Source organism: Hipposideros armiger, unplaced genomic scaffold (genome assembly GCF_001890085.2).
Source record: "Hipposideros armiger isolate ML-2016 unplaced genomic scaffold, ASM189008v1 scaffold_23, whole genome shotgun sequence".
NCBI lineage: Eukaryota > Metazoa > Chordata > Mammalia > Chiroptera > Hipposideridae > Hipposideros > Hipposideros armiger.
In genome coordinates, this window is record NW_017731373.1 from 4,795,551 (window position 1) to 4,813,677 (window position 18,127).

The window sequence follows — 18,127 nt, forward strand, 5'->3', positions numbered from 1 at the left end:
TTTCTTCCAAGGAGCTGATAGTATTGTGGAAAAGTAGATGCATATAAAAATAATTACAGAGCGATGTAATAAGTGTGCTCTTTGACATTAATATTTTCCTTTATCATCAGTGGAATCTTCCTTCACAATTTAATATGCTTTCAAAATTGTATTGTTTTTGGATTAGCCCAGTTATAGTGACTTGTGAATTTTAATTAAGGGGGTTTTTAAGGAAGGAAATGACAAAATTCCCCTTTTAAAATGCTGCGCACATTAATTTTAAAGCTAGATATAAACTTACAAACAGTCAGTAAAATAAATATCTTGTGTTATTTATTGCTCCTCATGCTATTTCTCTGTATTTTAACAAATGTGCTTGACTTTGATAACAAGAAAATAGTTTCTTTTTTTTTAAATGTTGCTTTCTGTCTTGTAGAAATGTACTGATTAGAAATGTAGCATAAGAGCATGGGCAATGCTAAGGAAACTTCTACCTAATCCACCCTTTTCTGTCATTACTATAGTCCTTCAGATCACTAAAAAATTGTCGTTTACACACCAAGCCCCATCTGTTAGTATTGCTGATTTCACCTATGATGGCAATGCTGCTGAGTCAACTTCATGACACTGGCTCTTTATCTGAGAAAATAATTCATTTGCTCAATCTTTATTTATCTTGCCTTTGAACTTAGATCATGTCATAGTAAACATCCTTTGAAGTCTTACATAAATAGCTGTTTCATAATCTCAATGGGCAGAGACCTCTATAAGCAAGTGTTCAATGTCAAAGCATAGTCGTATTCAAACAAGTCAAGTAAGGTTATGTTCTGAGTTCACAGTGCAATAGAAGAAGCCACAGAAAGGTGGGCAGGTGGACAGTTATCATCTGTCTGGATCTGGGTCGGAAAACTGCGGCTCGCGAGCCACATGCGGCTCTTTGGGTATGTACATGTGGCTCTGAAGTAAAATTGAAAATGCAAATAAAACTATCATAGTTTCATTTATAACTTTTTAAAGGATACTATTCACATAATGGTGATTTCATTTGTTTTATGACTCTTGAGTAATTTTTAAATTGTTGTGAGGGACAGGATTGGCTCTTCCATCTCAAAAGTTTGCTGACTCCTGGTCTAGATGAATCCTTAAACTCCTGAGCTGGGATACCTTTTCTAAGTTAGCCTGTTTGGTAAGCAAAACAGAACCTTATTGAAGAAAATCCTGCCCCGAAAGAATTCAGCAGTCACTCTTCTATTTAAGTAGATAAAAATCAAACAAACCTTAGTCAAATAGTCTTAGCTCCAAGAAGTAGTAGAAGATCTTATTTAAAATGAGAGTTGCATAGCTTATTTTAGGTTCTTTTTACAAGAGGCTGCTTTCTGTCCAACTTCCCAAAATTAAAGCAAGAGCTCCCTCTGCTGAGTGAATTAGTTTTGTGTTGATGAAACAGAATCTGAAACATTTGTGCATTGCTCATTATGCCATCATGTTCTTAGAAATGTAAGCAATTATGAACTACAAAAAGTACTTTCTTTTTAAGAAGAAAGCTCATGAATATAATATGGAGTGGAATGGAAAGGTAGAGAAAAGTAATTTATTAAGGTAGAGATTCTTAATTCAGTTTTTTTTCCCTAAGCACTGACCGCTGGCATGGCAATTCTTTCTAATTGAAGTCATTACCAGGAAGCGTTTACAAGCCCCTGTTCTCACACCTACCCTATCTATTACCTGGCTTCAATTCTTCATAGCACTTGTATCTGAAATTATATTACTTATTTACTCATTGATCTGGTTATGGCTGTCTTCCCTACTAGAATGTTGACTTCCTGATAGCAGAGATGTGCTCTCAGCATCTAGAACAGTGTCTGGCACACAGTAGATACACAGAAATATTTGTTTAGTGAATGGAGGGAGGGGCGGAGGCAGGCAGGTCAGCATTTACTTATAGTGTCACTTAGCATTATGATTCAATTAGAGAATGACTCCATGCCAATCCTTTGGAACTAGATACAAATTTAGTAGGAAATGAGAGAAATGAGAAAATTAATGAAGCTCAGTGAAAGGTGTGAAACTCCAGCTCAACCTTAAAGATGGGGAGGGTTTAGTCAAGATAAACAAACAAACAAACAAAAACAAGCATGGTGCTAGGCACTAGGGATACAATCTTTTTTTTAAGAAAAGATATGGACTCTGCCCTCATAAAGCCTACAGCCTGATGGTGAAGACAGATGTCAAACAAATAATCACACAAATAAACTGTAAATTTGCAAGTGTGACAAGATTTGCAAAGGAGAGGTAGATGATGTTAGAGGAGTAGATAACAAAATGATCTGACTTTAGCAGGGGGGAGGGGTTAGGGAAGCCTTCTCCTACCTAAGATCAAAAGATAAGGGGCAGTGACCAGGTAAAGAGGGTGGATGCAGCATGTGCCAAGTGCCAGAGACAGAAAGTAGTTCTATGGCTGCAGAGGGAGGGGAGAAGGCAGGAGATGGACCACACTGCACCTGGTGAGGGAGAGCTGTCTTGGTCCCAGGAGCAATACATGGGCCTGAGGGGTTTAGTAGGTTTTCAAGGATTCTAAGTTATTTTTACTCTCTTTCCCCTACTTTTCTGTATTTATAAGATGGTCTACAACAAGTATGTGTTATTTCAGTAATCAGAAAAATAAATGGAACATTTATGAAAGAAAAAAGGCATTATATGCCCACTGTAGTCTTCTTTCCCTACTTGCCTTATTCTTTTTCAGGCTTGCAGAATATTAATGAAGGTGTTTAATTTTCAGGGGTGACCCTACGTGCTGGTCTTAGCCTAACCCTAAGTGCAGGGCATCCTGGGAGATAACACCCCAAAGCTCTCTGAAAAGACATGTAACTCATCTAAGAGCTGGACGACAGATCAGGAACCTGGTGGTGTATGTTCCCTTCACTACCCTCTGGATGTGGAAAGGTTGTACCATCCACTATTTCTATAGTTTCTTGCCATATCCATCTGTATTTTTCACATGACTGAGTCAGATAGAATGCCTAATTTCAGATAATTCTGGGATAAGCCACTTACATGACCAGGTTTTAACAGGAGTGGAGGTACTGCCTCCCTAGTCCTCCTACCCATGACATGAATCTTATCTGCAATTTTCTGTCAAGGATCTATCTGGTCCAGAAAGGTCTATGTTTAACAGCTTCCAAAGGGGTTCTTTAACTTATTACCTAAAAGACAACTAACAGATTCACTAAGAATAACTGACCAGGTAACAAATACAAATGAGAACAACACAATTTAATCAAACTTTGAGGGTAATTCTATATTATAACAACTATGATACAGAACTTATAGCTATAAAATATTAACTTAAAATATACATACAAATAACTATGCATAACACAGCAGAGTTATCCTTGTGAACACTCAATATCTGTATAAAAGAATTGTTGGGTTGTCTGTGGCCCAGGCTAAATCCTCTTCTTTGAATACGGTGGCTTTTTGTTTCTGCTGGCCTCTTCTGGATCCTGTGGTGTCCACATTCTAGGCTGCCTGGGTTAGAATGGTTGCATCTCTTATGAGGGTCTTTAACCAAAGAGGGTATCCTTGGTCATCCTGTCTGCAACCCATGCTCAAAGTGAACTCTTCAAAAATGAAATCATCAGCAATGGCCTTCCTAGGGAGGCAGTTTCCCCAGACCGAAGGTTGTGGCTGCGTGTTGCCCACAGCCCTCTCCACCCTCCTCCCACCTCTCTCCGCTCTTGTCAGCTCTGCGCTACTTGCATCTGAATTGCAAGGGTTTTAATCGTGCCTGGCTGGGAGGATAAGCATTTTTTCTGTTGCAGATGTCACTGTTTCAGGAACGATGCCTGGTCCCCTCTTTCAAACACTCTCTGTCTCAGCCACTGCCTCGCCCCACACCTCACTCTCTTGCTGCTCATCCCCCCTTTTCTACCCTCCTCCATACTTAGTCCGTTTGGGCTGTTTTAACAAAATGCCACAGACTGGTACTTTCTAAACAACAGAAATTTATTTTTCATAGTGCTGGAGGCTGGAAATCCAAGAATGGTTACATTCTGGTGACAACCTTCTTCCTGGTTTAGAGCTGGCGTCTTCTTCCTGTGTCTTCACATGGTGAAATGGATGGGGAACTCTCTGGAGATTCCTTTATAAGGCACTCATCCCATCCATGAAGGCTCTACCCTCATGACCAAACACTTCCCAAAGGCCCCACCCCTTAATACCCTTATCTTTGAGGGTTAGGATTTCAACATATGAATTTGGGGAGTACACATTCAGACTATAGCACCCCCATACACTCACTACCCATCCTGGTATTCCCACCCAGCACAGGCACCCAAGATTACTCTGCTTAACCGTTGTTTTCTATCATGCAAGCTACACATGCATAGTTTTCAGAGTAAATTTTTCATACATAAGTCATAATTTGAGTCCCTCCATGTCAGAAATTAGGAGTGGCATTGAAGTGATTTTCATATTTGTCTTCACAGTTTCTGTTTTGTAAAAAAAAGGGTGGGGGACTATTCATGATTTCTGTAAACCATTTTAGGATTTGCAAGAAAATCTTTTGTTCATGCTGGCAATTTTTATTCCATCTACCTAGTTACATTGAAAAGAAATGCCATTCTGTGTTTAAATCAGCATTCACAATAAAAGGCCCAAGGTTGCTGATAAATCTTTCTTTTAGTCCTTAGGAGGTCATATTATGAGCAGACTTTCAACTTCAGACCCCAGCCCCATTTGGGGTGTAGGTAATTTTATCAAAAGGTGATCTGCCAAACCCCCTTACAAATACTGATGTGAGTTTTACAAACATATTGAATACAGAATTGTGGGATACTATGAACCCCTCATTTATGTCATTAGGTACAGAGCTAGCTTTTCATTTTGCTGCGATTAGAACTGAGAGCACACACGTCATGAGGATAGTAGGTAGAAATGAGACACTTTAGGTAATCAGGAAGCACCAGTGAAAGCATCTCAACTTGTCTGTCTTCTTACCTACTCATTATTAAGAGATAAAACGTTTGCAATTGAAATAAGTTTATGATTAGTGTTATACTCATATAGCAAGACTATGATGTAATGTAGCATAGAGTTTTATTTTAGTAGCTAATTTATTTTAATAGCTTTATGACTTATTTCTATCCTAAACTTATGTGTTTAGGTTCTAAAGAGATCATTTACTTTTTTAAAAAGTTTATACTTTGGTATCTTTTATGGGAAATTTTATAACTGTAGTGAAATCCTCAGAAAAGGATCCATGAGGATCATAAGACATTTCTTATGAATATTGAATTCTATTGAATATGAAATATCTGATTTTATCTTGACCTTATCAGGTAAATTAATTGGAAAGGAAAGTTTGAAAAGGACCAGCCTGGGGGCAGTTCCCCTATGTGGTGAAACAGAAGACAAAACAGAATACTTCTTGGTTTATAAACAACACAATAAAAGTCAGTCTCTTTTTTAAAGATTTTATTGGGGAATTGGGGAAGGGAAACAGACAAGTTGCTGTCCTTTTGTTCTTCAGTCTAGTTGTGGAGGACGTCGCTTCACTGCCCCATGTTGGTATTATCATTGCACTCTTCCTGGGTGAAGCAGATCGGTCACCGGTCACTGGACAGCCATTCACGGTAGCTCTTAGAAGCTCACACCGGCTGCCGGCCACTCATGGTAGCTTATGGCAGCCCACTGCAGCTCCACTGCAGCCTACACGTCGCTGGCGACTCATGGCAGCCCAGCTCCAGGTCGAGCTGTTGTTCACCATCTTAGCTGTAGAGGGTGCAGTGTCACTGGCCCTAATGTGGGATTCAAACCGGGGTCCTGATACTCAGAGCTGGCGTTCCAAGCCAACTCTTAACCAATGCTCCACTCGGCCGGCCCTCAGTCTCTTTTTCACTTAACTTTTGACAAAAAAAAAGTGTTAGCCAATTTGACCCACAGCCTTATCCATCAAGCTGGCTTTTGAATGTCTTTTACCTCTTACCACGAATCAAATCCACCTTCAAAGGGTAAAGATTTATTGCCATGGAGACCACAGGCTTTCCAAGAACATCCCTCCAAAGAGTTCCCAAAGTATCTTGAGGAAGATAGCACTATAGAGATAAATGTGTCATCCCTCCAAGATAACTACTTCAAGGGGAGTAACATTTGTTTGCATGTCCATCTTTTAAGATTTTGGGTTTAAAATAATCCCGTGACTTTATGACTGTCTTTCATGCACTGATATGTTACTGCTGTCATTTGTATTTCATTTGTCAGTGTCACTGTTCTCATGAGCAATACACCCATGACTACCATCGACCCCCTAGAGACATTTCAACTCTTCGAACTCACTGCATGCTCTCTCTCACAACACACCCACCTGTCTGTCATTGTCACCACATGTACCCACTGATTCAGATCATTCTGCCCTATCAGTCACACATTGTAACCTTGGCAGTGTGCCTCCCAATTGCTGAAGGAGCTCTGCTCGGTCAGCACAGGCAGAAGGCCATTTTTTCCAAGGCAGGGTCCCAAGATACTCCTGCATATAACCAGATCATGGGAGAGTCATGATAATATGTGTGGCTACTTTTCAATTTCATTTTAACTTTAGAATGCATTTTTATAATAAGAACACTTCTATATTTAATAAAATATAGAGTAGTTTCAGTAGTATATGTTACCTCTAAATGAAATGCTTTTTAATTCTTAACAGAAGGAACACGACAGATTTCTTTCTTTCTTGTTTTTTAACTAGAGCAACAAGTACAAACCTTAAGCCAGGACGAGTCCTCGTTTCTGTTTTCATTCCTGCCTCCAGAAATGTACAAGATTATGAAACGCAGGATGTCCACTTTCATCTGTTTGATTTTAGTTGCTTTATTTTTATCTTGAATTAAATTCAAATCGTAAAAATAGAATTCACAACACATATTTTATACATGCCAAGGTGAAAACAATAATAACAGGGTAAATGTTGATCTACTTTATTAGAGAACTTCAGGAGAGTGCATTTTTTCCTTATCCTTTTTCAAATTATTTAAAAACCTAAGATCCTTGGAATCATAAATCATATAATTTAAAGAGACTAATAAGCTTATTGTACAGGTGAGGAGATTGAGGCCCAAGGAGCTGTAATTATTTCAATATAGTGTCACAGTGAATGGGTGGCAGAGCCAGGACCAAAATACTGAAATCAAATGGCATGTTCTTAAGAGTTTTTAAAATAAAACAGTTGGAGTTAGCAGGATCCCACCAACAGGGGGCAGCAGAGGCCTCTGTCCTGCTTTCACTTATTCTATGTTCCAGTTTTTGAAAGTGGCTTTTTCTCTGATGTGGTTCCTAAGGTTTCAGAGTGCAGCAAGAAAACATATGTGCTATCAGTTCTAGTAATCTCCTTAGTGACACTGAGTAATCAGGGAGTGGCTGTCTAGTCTAGATGGTATCTCTGGGGCCTTCTCCCCAGCTGAGAATATGCGCATCCAATGTGGCAGGAGTCTTGCTGTCACACCCATCAGAGCCCAGCAGATGGCAGCACCTGTGTTCCTAGGTTATTACTGAGTCTGGCAGCTGTCTCTGCAAGAAGCTGGCATTGAAAGCACTGGCGCTCAAATCTGGATTTTTTTCACTGAGAATCTTTTCCAATAGTCAATAAATTAGGCAAAGGAGAGTAATGAAACTAGAAAACTGCCAGAAATTCTCATTTACATTTCTAAGCAAACACCAGCAATTATAATCATATTAGCTGCATGGGGTAAATGAGGAGTGGCTGGTAGGGAAAGATGAAAGATAAAATCAGAGTGTGAATGCAAAGGCCTAGCTTGAACCAACTCCCTTGCCTGTCTACAGTGGGGACACTGAGGCCTAGGGAGTCTCTCTCTCCAGTCGGCTGCAGCCCCTTTCCGCCTGTGGTCCTCTCTGCCCTCTCCTGGTCTCACACTTCAGACCTTCCTGCCCTTCCCAGTCCCTCTCCTGGGACTCAGGTTCCAGTTTCCATCAGTGAAGGGGTGTTGGAGGGAAAGGGTGCATGTTCAGGCCCTTGTCTTCAGCTCCCACTAAAAATAAGGCAATCCTATGTCCAACTCAGCTGATGGTGGAAATGGATTTTATCAGCCTTAACCTGTGCTTATTCAGCAACACAGATTAGTTTTCAGGGAGCATAATAACACCTTTTTCTATGTGTCCCATGGAGTAAGAGTCTGCCCTGTCAGCTGCAAAGCCACTTTTAGAAGTCCTGGGGGAGATAGGCTTTTCACTGGATACAGGGTCAGGGAAAGCATGAGCTGAAAAATCTATATAGGACAATGTGTACACATATACACATACATACAGAAGGTGCACAAAATATGTATACACATTTTAAGGAACAAAATAACTGTACTAAAATTGTAATACTCAACATATACCGAAAAAAAAAGATGTTATACATGTGTATACATTATTTTGGAACCCCCGGTATTCGCATGTTCTCATTAGAAAAGTAAAACATGTCCTTTAATGAACGTTTGACAAATGCAGAAGAATATAAAGAAGAAAATCAAAATCTCCTGTAAATCTACCACCCATACACAGCCACTGTCAAAGTATTTTGAAAATATTAAAAACTTGATTTTCATACAAACCTAAAGTAAGCACATGCCAAAGATTTATTGAACTCACTAATGAGGGAACCAGCAAGATGATAAAACTGAATGAAAGTGAACTTGAGAGACTGAGTAAACAGGCACCAGATGGACAATGAAAGAAGATCTCTAGTTCAGAGACAAAACTGGTTAATGGCTTACAGAGAATAAAACTGGAAACTTTGAGAGCAGAAATAATTTAATTCACAACTGGAGAAATCCACATGTCATCACATTACTTCACAGACTCTAGGCTATAATAAATAATAAATAATAACTTAAAGGGATGTTCTCCTAGATAATCAGGTTATCATTGGGTGGGTCTGCTAGACTGTTCCAACAGGTATGTAAACGAGAAGAATCATTCTTTTGTCTTTTTTCCAAGTCTTGGATTTTTCTTAACACACCATTACAATTTTAATAGATCTCTTCCAATCTTAAGCATTATTAGGGTATATATAAATATGTCAATAAGTAAAACACATTTTTACAAAGTGAGGATTATGTTGTATATATAATCATACATGTTTCTTTTTTCACTTAACCATGAAATTTTCTCATGTCACTAAATAGTTTTCACTAACAGGATTTTTGATGACTATTTTTTTTATTCAAATGGATGTGCTGTAAATTATTAACCAACCCCCACTGTTGGGAAAAAAATCATATTTTAGTGAATATTCTAGTACATAAATCTTTGCATACATTTCCAATTATGTCCAATTCCAGTTGAGTCCTAGAAGTGAAGTTTCTTCATGTACTTAATACTTAGGCCTTTAGAAAGATTATTTAAATTTACCTTCTCAGCAACTGGTATGATTATACCCATTTCATTACACCCTTACCAACATTGGATATTATATATTTCTAATCTGTGATATTTATGGAAAAGTGGTATCTTGTTATTTTTAATTAAAATTACTTTGATTATTAATGAAGTTATACTTTTTTCAGATGTTTATTGGCCATTTATAGTTCTTTCATGTTTTTATGCCAATGAAATCTCAGAAAAATGAACGCTAATGACAGATTTAAACAACAGAAATGTAACAAAAGAGCAGATGGAAACCCGAGGGAAATGTAGGGGGAAAGGATTTAAAGCTGACCCCTGTGGCTAAAAGCCACATATGCACGTGATCTTCAGGATCCCAGGCTGACCCCCCCTGTACACCCAGACCACCATGGGAGAGAGGACAGAGAAGTGGTCAGATTCGTTTTCCAGATTCCAGAGCCTGTTTCTCCCACTCGCATCAACTGATCTGCTGTAGCTGGGTTGGTTATTGGTCCATGTAGGTTTACCAGATAGCAGAAAAGAATCTTTTATTTGAAAAACTGCCTGGTAGTCATACCCAGGATCACTCGAAAACATCTGCAAGGGTCTGGAGTATTCACTATGTAACTGGTTACACAGGATCACAGAATGCAAGAGCCGACACCCCTTAAAAATTTTCATTCACATATTGCCCTCTTGCCTGAATGGGACTTTATCCTCACTCCACCTCCAAATTCAGAGTTCCAGATGAGGTGACACTATGACAAGAGTGTCTAAGCATATTAATAGTGGCAGCTGCTATTTTCCAAGCACTTTTATACACATGACTACAGGTAGTCCTCCTAACAACCTTAGATTATTTATTTGTACTAAGCCTTGTTTCACAATGAATTTGAGGCACCTAAGAAACATGTTAAGTTGGCATGGATGTCTCCATCTTAAGATGAAGATACTGAGGCTTAGAGAACCCTAGTAAACCTCCTGAGGTCATATAGCCAGTGGTGGCAGAGCCAGTATTCAAACCCAACCATATGCTCAACCCTACAAATAACCCCACAAACATAATCAAAGGGTATGTCACCCCCAGCTGACAGGGACCTTGCTGGGGTACATTTTTGTTCCTTTCTGGCATGTTTCTTGGTCTGTTTTTTCTACAGGTGATTTGTGTGGATTAGATCATCTATACTGTGGCTGCTGATTTAGACACTGATGCCAAGCAGGCCACACACACAAAAAAAAAAAAAAGAAAAAGAAAAGGGAAGATTGTGTACCAAAATGTGGAGCTTGTGATTGTCAGATTTAGTCAGAATCCAATCGGTCTTTTGATCATGAATCTTTACAGAAATTTCCAAAGCATGTTGTTACCATAGTACTTGTGAAACACCTTCATCTTGTGTGGCATTTCCTAGCTGCTGCAGAGATAACACAGACCAGAAAGCATATTGTCTTCTAAGAATTGCAGTCTGCTTTTCTTTCTCTTACTGTTGTACTAGCTGGAAAGGCATCCTCTCAGCTACAGCCGATCTCTAATTGTGCCCACTGCCCCTAAGTGGACCTGAAATGCTTCTGGTTTTCCTAAAGGGAAGCAATTGAGGAAAGCCCCAACTTCCAAATTTGACAGTTGAATCAGGAAATTTCAAATCCTTGCCTTTTAACAGTTTTAAATTTGAAGTTAGTTTCCTTTACCTCCTGATCCATATTCCAATTGCCCTAGTCCTTCACTTCCTGTAAGTTTTCTCTTGCTCCACATGGAACTGGCTCACTCTCCACTGAATGTGGGGAGTGTCCCTTTTTTTCTTGGCTTTTCTGCACTTTTTACCAGGTTCCAAGGTAAAGCTGCAATGATTAACTTGATGCATTCCTGACAGATTCACTGGAGAGGGAAATCACACTATTACTTAGTGGAGGGACAGTGATAGAAATTGTTTGCCTTACATCGGCAAGGCTGGGCAGCCTACTGGACAACCCCTGCTCCTTTACCTAAAAACAGAAACTGAAGATTTGTCCACAAATTAATACAGTAGAATTTAATCTCACTTGAGGTCAGGTTTGAAGTGAAAATCAAGAATGATTAAAATTAACCTCAACATACTATACCACTACACCAAGATAAAACAAGATAAAAAGGATTAAAAATTAAAATGTAGAAATAAAATCCAAAGAACATGAGAAACCATGGAGAATTCCTTTATAATATTTATATCTATGACTCAAACTCTAAATTCCATAGAAGAAAACATTAAGTTTAATTACGTAAAATAACACACTTCTACATAAAGAAAAATATAATAAGCAAAGTTCATAGGGAGAGATGTTTCTTCCTACTAATAGAAGAAATTCAAACGAGAAGTTCTAAAGAAATGCCACTTTTAGCCTATCGGGTTGGCAAAAATACAAAAGGTTGACAAGCTGTGGGAAAACAGATGGAGTGTAAACTGGAACAATTGTATGAAGGGAAAGTTAGCACCATTTATCAAAATTCCAAATGCATATGCCCTTTGATCCAGCAACCCCACCCTGGGAATTTATCCTGCAGATTAGCTTGAACACATTAAAAATAATGCGTTTTCAAAATTATTCATTACAGCACTGTTTGCAATAGTGAAATATTAGAAATAACTTCATTCATGTATACAGAGAATATATATACATAGATAGATAGATAGATAGAGAGAGAGAGAATGAGGATGTTCACTATGCACAGATATAGAAATTTTTTCAAGTTATACTGATATGTGAAAGGAAAAATGTGGAAAAATATTTGTACAAAGAAGGGTCATAATATATATTCATATTTGTTTGTATTTGCATATAAGAACTCTAGAAGAACACACAAGAAACTAACGAAGGTGGTCACCTTTGGTATGAGTAGTTTGGAACTAGACAGAGGGACAGGGATAAGGGCAAGATTCTTCATCAAATATATTTTAATTGTTTCATTTTTAAATCATTTGTATTGCCTAATTTTGAAACATAAATTTAAAATATAACCTTGAAAAGTCTCTTAAATTGTCCAGAAAGTCTAGAACATAAGATTTTATACATATGACCCTATTCTGTAATGTTTATGCAAACTAAAGTTTGACAACTTGACTAAAGTAAGAAACAAAGGTTAAGGTACTATGCAGGTGTCTGGGTATTGAAGTCATCCTCCTTTAACATACCCAGCAAATTCCTGGCTGGGAGTGGGTGGGAAATTCTAAAGAACACAGTGCTTGCCTGCAGGGCTTAGGCTAATCCAATTATTAAGCCTCCAGAAAAGATTACTTTGTTCTTGTGCGGATTAAAGGAGCCCCAATTTCAGTGAAGGTTGAAATTCATAGGTTAATTAAATATACATGTGATGGGATTCTATTTCGTGGTGGTCATATTTTCTGAACTGTGCCAGGTCAGGGTACATTGTCTGAGAAGGGCAGCTGTCCCATTGAGGCACCAGGATGTGCTGTCTGAAATCTGTGCTATCCAAGGGAGTTCTAGGAGTAATGATTAACATCACATATGGTTTCCAGAGTGAAGGCTATAGGGGTGACCAAAGTCAGAAAATTTGAATGCACTACTTGGATAATACCTTTTCTTTGTTACCCCCACAGGATGCAGTACAACACAAATCATTCACTGGACATGAAAAAAAAAATGAGAACAAGGAAACACTGAGGAGGCATTTGATTTCATTGATCAAATCATTGAGGCTGAATTCTTAAGTCCCTTTTTACCATGAGACTTTTTAACATACTGATGCAATTTTAATCAATGATGCTGCTTCTGTAGAACTTGGGTGCAATCACTTATTTTAATTCTTCTCATGAAAATTAGTAAAGAAATGGACCATCCAGAACATCAGACTCAGAGAGGAGAGGGTGGTTTTCATGAAGGACCTTGATTCCTCGGCCCAAAATTAGTACTGGTGCCATAGACTATGAAAGACGTTTGAGATTTTGAATAGGAAGATGATAAAAGCAAAATTACCCTTTGGTGAACCTGGCAGTGCAGTTTAGATCAAAGTGGGAAGAGACTGTCCACTGGAAACAAGGGTGAAGGTCATTATAGTATGCCAAGTAGGAGACGATTGTATTGTTTTTGGATACCCCTGCGTTCGCAGAATATGAAAGAATTCACGAGACTCAGAAAAATAGGAAATCAAGATAAGGTTTATTGAAAGTCAGGCAGTAAGGATGCCCATGGCAGTGTCTAGAGAAGACAGCTGCACCGATGAGGAACACAGGCAGAGGAGCTGCCAGGGGCAGAGTCTAGAGTAGACAGCTGCTGTGGGTTTCTGTTTAGCTGGGGTTTTATATTTTTCTGTGCAGGATGTAGGGTGCTTCTCAGTTTGCAAGGGGTTGCTGTTACAATTGGTTTCTTCTGGGAACTGTTCTGTTCCCATCTATGATGGATGTAGGGTGCTTGTCAACCTGCAGGTGCAATGCTAGCAGAGGATTCAGGGCCAAGTGGTTAATTTTTAAGCTCATTCCTGCTAACTCACAAGCTTGTTCCGGTTAACTTATTACCTGTCTCATCAATGATGACTGGTGCATTGAAAGGAAGAGGAGAATGTAAGTACAAGTCACCAACTAGTTGTGAGAGCAAAGTAGAGTCAAAGAAAACCTTGAAAGTTGAGATTGGTTGGCTGGGGGAAAAGAGGTGTCATTAATGACATGGGAGACATATGACATGTTTGGAGGCAAGCAGATGAGGGGTGTAAGGGGCCAGCAGAGCATTCAAAGGTTAGAAAGGAATCCTGGTGCTTTGAGAAATGCTGAGGCTGGAGATGTGGATTTGGAAGAAGCCACGAGAGTGAGTGAAGTCACCAGAGGCACGGATAACATCTTAAAATCTTTTTTTTTTAAGATTTTTTTTATTGGGGAATTGGGGGGATGGGAACAGTGCTGGGGAATTGGGGGAAGGGGAACAGACAAGTTGCTGTCGTTTTTGTTCTTCAGTCTAGTTGTGGAGGACATTGCTTCACTGGCCCAAGTTGGCACCATCATTGCGCTCTTCCCAGGCGAGGCACATCAGTCACCAGCTTCTGGACGGCCGCTCACTGCGGCTGCTGGCTGCTCACGCTGGCTGCTGGCTGCATACGGTAGCCCGTGGCAACCCACTGCCACAGGGGCTGCAGCCTATGCCATCGCCGGCGACTCAAGGCAACCCAGCTCCAGGTTGAGCTGTTGTTCAGCATCTTAGCTGTGGAGGGCAGTGTCACTGGCCCTCATATGTGGGATCCGAACCGGGGCCCTCTGGTGTCCCAAGCCAGTTCTTAACCATCGCGCCACTCGGCCGGCCCTAAAATCTATTTTTAAAATATGTATCTTACCTAGTTCCACAGAGGTTTTGAAGTGGCCTTCAAGTAAAAAGACAAGTAATTTAAGACAAAAATCTGAAGTAAAATGAGTGGAGAGAGAAGGAATCTGATGAAAAGTATAGCCACCAAACACAGAAGCTGTGGGAAAGAAAATAAAGACAGAGATAGAGAACGAGAGAAACGGCCTGAAGATAGACTCTTCAGCAACACTTTCAGTTGGAGTTATTACTAAATTCCCAGACTTCCATCACCTAAAGAACTAAAACCGGATGAAACTAATAATTCCAGGATGCCCATCCTAGACACTCAGGGGTATGAATTCAAAGGCTGCCCGTGTATAAATATTTTTTGATGCCAAGTCAGTATAAATCTATATTGATGCGTTGGTCACTAAACACTTCACCAAGTTCATCCCATTTGCCCTGATACTTTTCTGTACCATCTCCAGCTTCTTAAATGCAAACAAACTTTATATTTTTTAATACCTAGGATTAATTACAGATTTCTGAAGTTTTTACTTCCTACTTGGGTAAAATTTAGAAAAAAAGATTTATCCTCACTCCTTCCCCCTCTCCTCTCCTCACATGCAACTATTTCTTCATAGCTAAGGTCCCTGTAGGGTTTAATGAGGCCTCTTTCAGTGGTGCCAAATGGTGGTTTGGGGTTAATGTTTCTAGTAAGTAGGAAAAAAAAAAAAAAAAAGAATGTTGGGTTTCGCTGTTGTAGCACAAGTTACAACATATGCTAAATAAAGTCATCCTTGGCGCCAGTTTCATTACAAAAACAGATTCACCCTTATGTAAGAACATCTTATCTGATGATTGAGGTGATGATTGCTCATATCAAATAAAATCAGTTTCTAGCTCTTGAGACTGTGGGCAGGTAGGGAGATGGAGCCGAAAGGGTGAGAGGTTTTTTTAATTGCACACAATTGCTAAATTATCTTGTGTAAAATAATAGTCACCTGTGAAAACTTGTCACATTATAATGATTCCTTGAAATCGAGACTGGAAAGCGAATATTATCCCCATGACCTGAAAGAAAATAATATTAACATTTAGTAAAATGCAGTACATTCTGTCTTGAATATATTTAAATTAAGCATCTCTAAAAATAAGAGCCTCACCGGCTTGCTGTGTTTAACAGGGGAAGTGCACTTTGGAGGTCATAAACATTTTTATGTGGAAATTCAAGGCAAAGGATAAAGAAATGGACATACTTGTGTCAAGCCAGGATGAAGCATTTACACAGGTTGGTTCCTATCTAGTCATGATTTTTGGATCATGTTGATGCATTTCTAAATGAGATGTTGTCGTTTTCTTGATTTATAGCTGTGGAACTCTGTATAAGAGCTAATGTTTAATCAAACATTGAACATCAAGATAGAAGCACAGCCCAGTCCCAATTTTTATCAGTCTTCTCCCTCTTCCTCTCAGATGACGATTGCCCCCTACTTCAGTAATAATAATAATGATAATAATAATAATAATAATAATAATAATAATTGAGGCCATCAGGTATGAACTGTCCCAATCCCCATCTCCACTTCTCACCCTCACCACACATAGTTTCAGGGCCAATCTTTATACCCTTACCTTTGGTTCCACTCAGCCTCCACAACTGATTCACTTACAGGTGAGCTAGTTTGTGTCTTGAGCATCCCAAAGAGCACTTAACTACCATGGAAAAGGGTTGGGGAGCCTTCAGAGGGAAATTGAGCAAGTCTCCTGAGGGATGGGAGTGGCAAACAAGTATCAGTGAGCCACACACTCACACAGACTTGGGGGCCTCTATATTCCAGTTCTTAGTCTTTCACTCCTACGAAGTCTATGAGGTCTCTCAAAAGACACTCCAGGTTAACAGCCAAGGGGCTACCATTACCATCAGGCCTAATGATAAGGGCCACTGGTTGTGGCCCAGAGTTGGGCATTTCTCCATTTGTGCTTGTATCTGAGTCAGCAGTGGTGGTTGCACACTATTTCAATATTCTTACTGCTTTTTGCTTAAAGTCATTCTTATTTTCTAACAGCAAAAGAATAAAGAGCAAATAAAACGAGTGATATGATTTGTCAAAAGGATTTTTTGAGATGTAACCCATTGATTTAGAAGGTAAGATAAGGAAAGAACATTCGTATTTTGCTGTTGGTTAAATGAGATGACACCTAGTTACTCAAAAAACTGCTGAGAACTGTGCTTCCTGGAAGAGCTATATAGCTGCAGGACAGAAAAGGGAGGGCCTCTACAATGAATACCTTTAGAACTTTTTGGATTGTGCATATATTACCTATTCAACAAAATTATTTTAAAAAATAAAATATGTAACCATCACTGATGTACATAGCCTGTAAAGGAATGCTGATATGACGCTGGAGGGACCAGATCATAAATTTCACCTCTCTAAAGCAGACCAGATATGTTCTTATGTAGCCCAGCTTCTAGGTAGAGTTTCCAAGTATTCATGGGTCATGAACCATTACACACACACACACACACACACACACATTTTTCAAAAAAGAACATACTCATAATTAAAAGGCATGGGGCATATGTTCAATTTTAGTAGTCTAACCAAAATTAGGTAGACTCTGATCTTAAGAGTTCATAAAGGAGGTAATATTAACTGAAATACTGAATAAAGAAAAGGGTGGGATTCAGTATTCTGAAGGGAAACCACTAGGTTTCTATTATGGAAGTCACAATCCAGGTGATGATTTCTTAGAAGGTTTCTTCTTCTCTTTTTATAGAGTAGACTGAAGATGGAAATGGTCAGAGAAGACACTAGAATTTGAACAACTGCAGTAGTCTGGATGTAAGGAGCTGAAGGCTCAAACAAGAGAATGGCTGTCGAATGAGGAGAATTGGATCCTAGAAATGTGTGAGAAGAAATAAATGTCAGGATTTGAACATGGATTTGTATTTGGATGAAGAATGTGAGAAATTAAGACTTTAAACTTTGCAGAACAGTTCAACATTGATGCCATTAATATAAATGAAGAATCTGGCCAAAGGGTAATAATAAAGGAATCAGAAACATTGCACTTCACAGAGGCAATCCAATGAATAGCTATTGATGACCAATCTTAAAAACTGAAAGTTATGCACAAAAACAGTCACAAAAAGTGGTCTTATCGTGACCCTTAAAAAAGAGCAAGAGTGGGCCGGCCGAGTGGCGCAATGGTTAAGAGCTGGCTTGGAACGCCAGAAGGCCCCGGTTCGGATCCCACATATGAGGGCCAGTGACACTGCCCTCTACAGCTAAGATGCTGAACAACCTGGAGCTGGGCTGCCATGAGTCGCCGGTGAAGGCGTAGGCTGCAGCCCCTGCTGCAGTGGGTTGCCATGGGCTACCGTGTGTAGCCAGCAGCCAGCGTGACTGGCCAGCAGCCACAGTGACTGGCCGTCCAGAAGCCCGTCGACTGATCTGCCTCGCCCGGGAAGAGCACAATGATGGTGCCAACTTGGGCCAGTGAA

General features: G+C 39.5%; 1 long non-coding RNA gene across 2 annotated transcripts; it reads left to right on the forward strand.

Moving 5' to 3' along the window:
* The first annotated feature begins 755 nt into the window (after positions 1-755).
* Positions 756-17,881, forward strand: LOC109379186 (uncharacterized). 2 transcript variants are annotated; one of them, XR_002123151.1, is made up of 3 exons: positions 756-920; positions 15,803-15,907; positions 17,401-17,881. It is a non-coding gene; the product is annotated as an uncharacterized LOC109379186 (long non-coding RNA). The 2 variants fall into 2 exon arrangements; XR_002123150.1 differs by lacking the exon at positions 756-920 and adding an exon at positions 13,855-13,907.
* Positions 17,882-18,127: the final 246 nt, after the last annotated feature.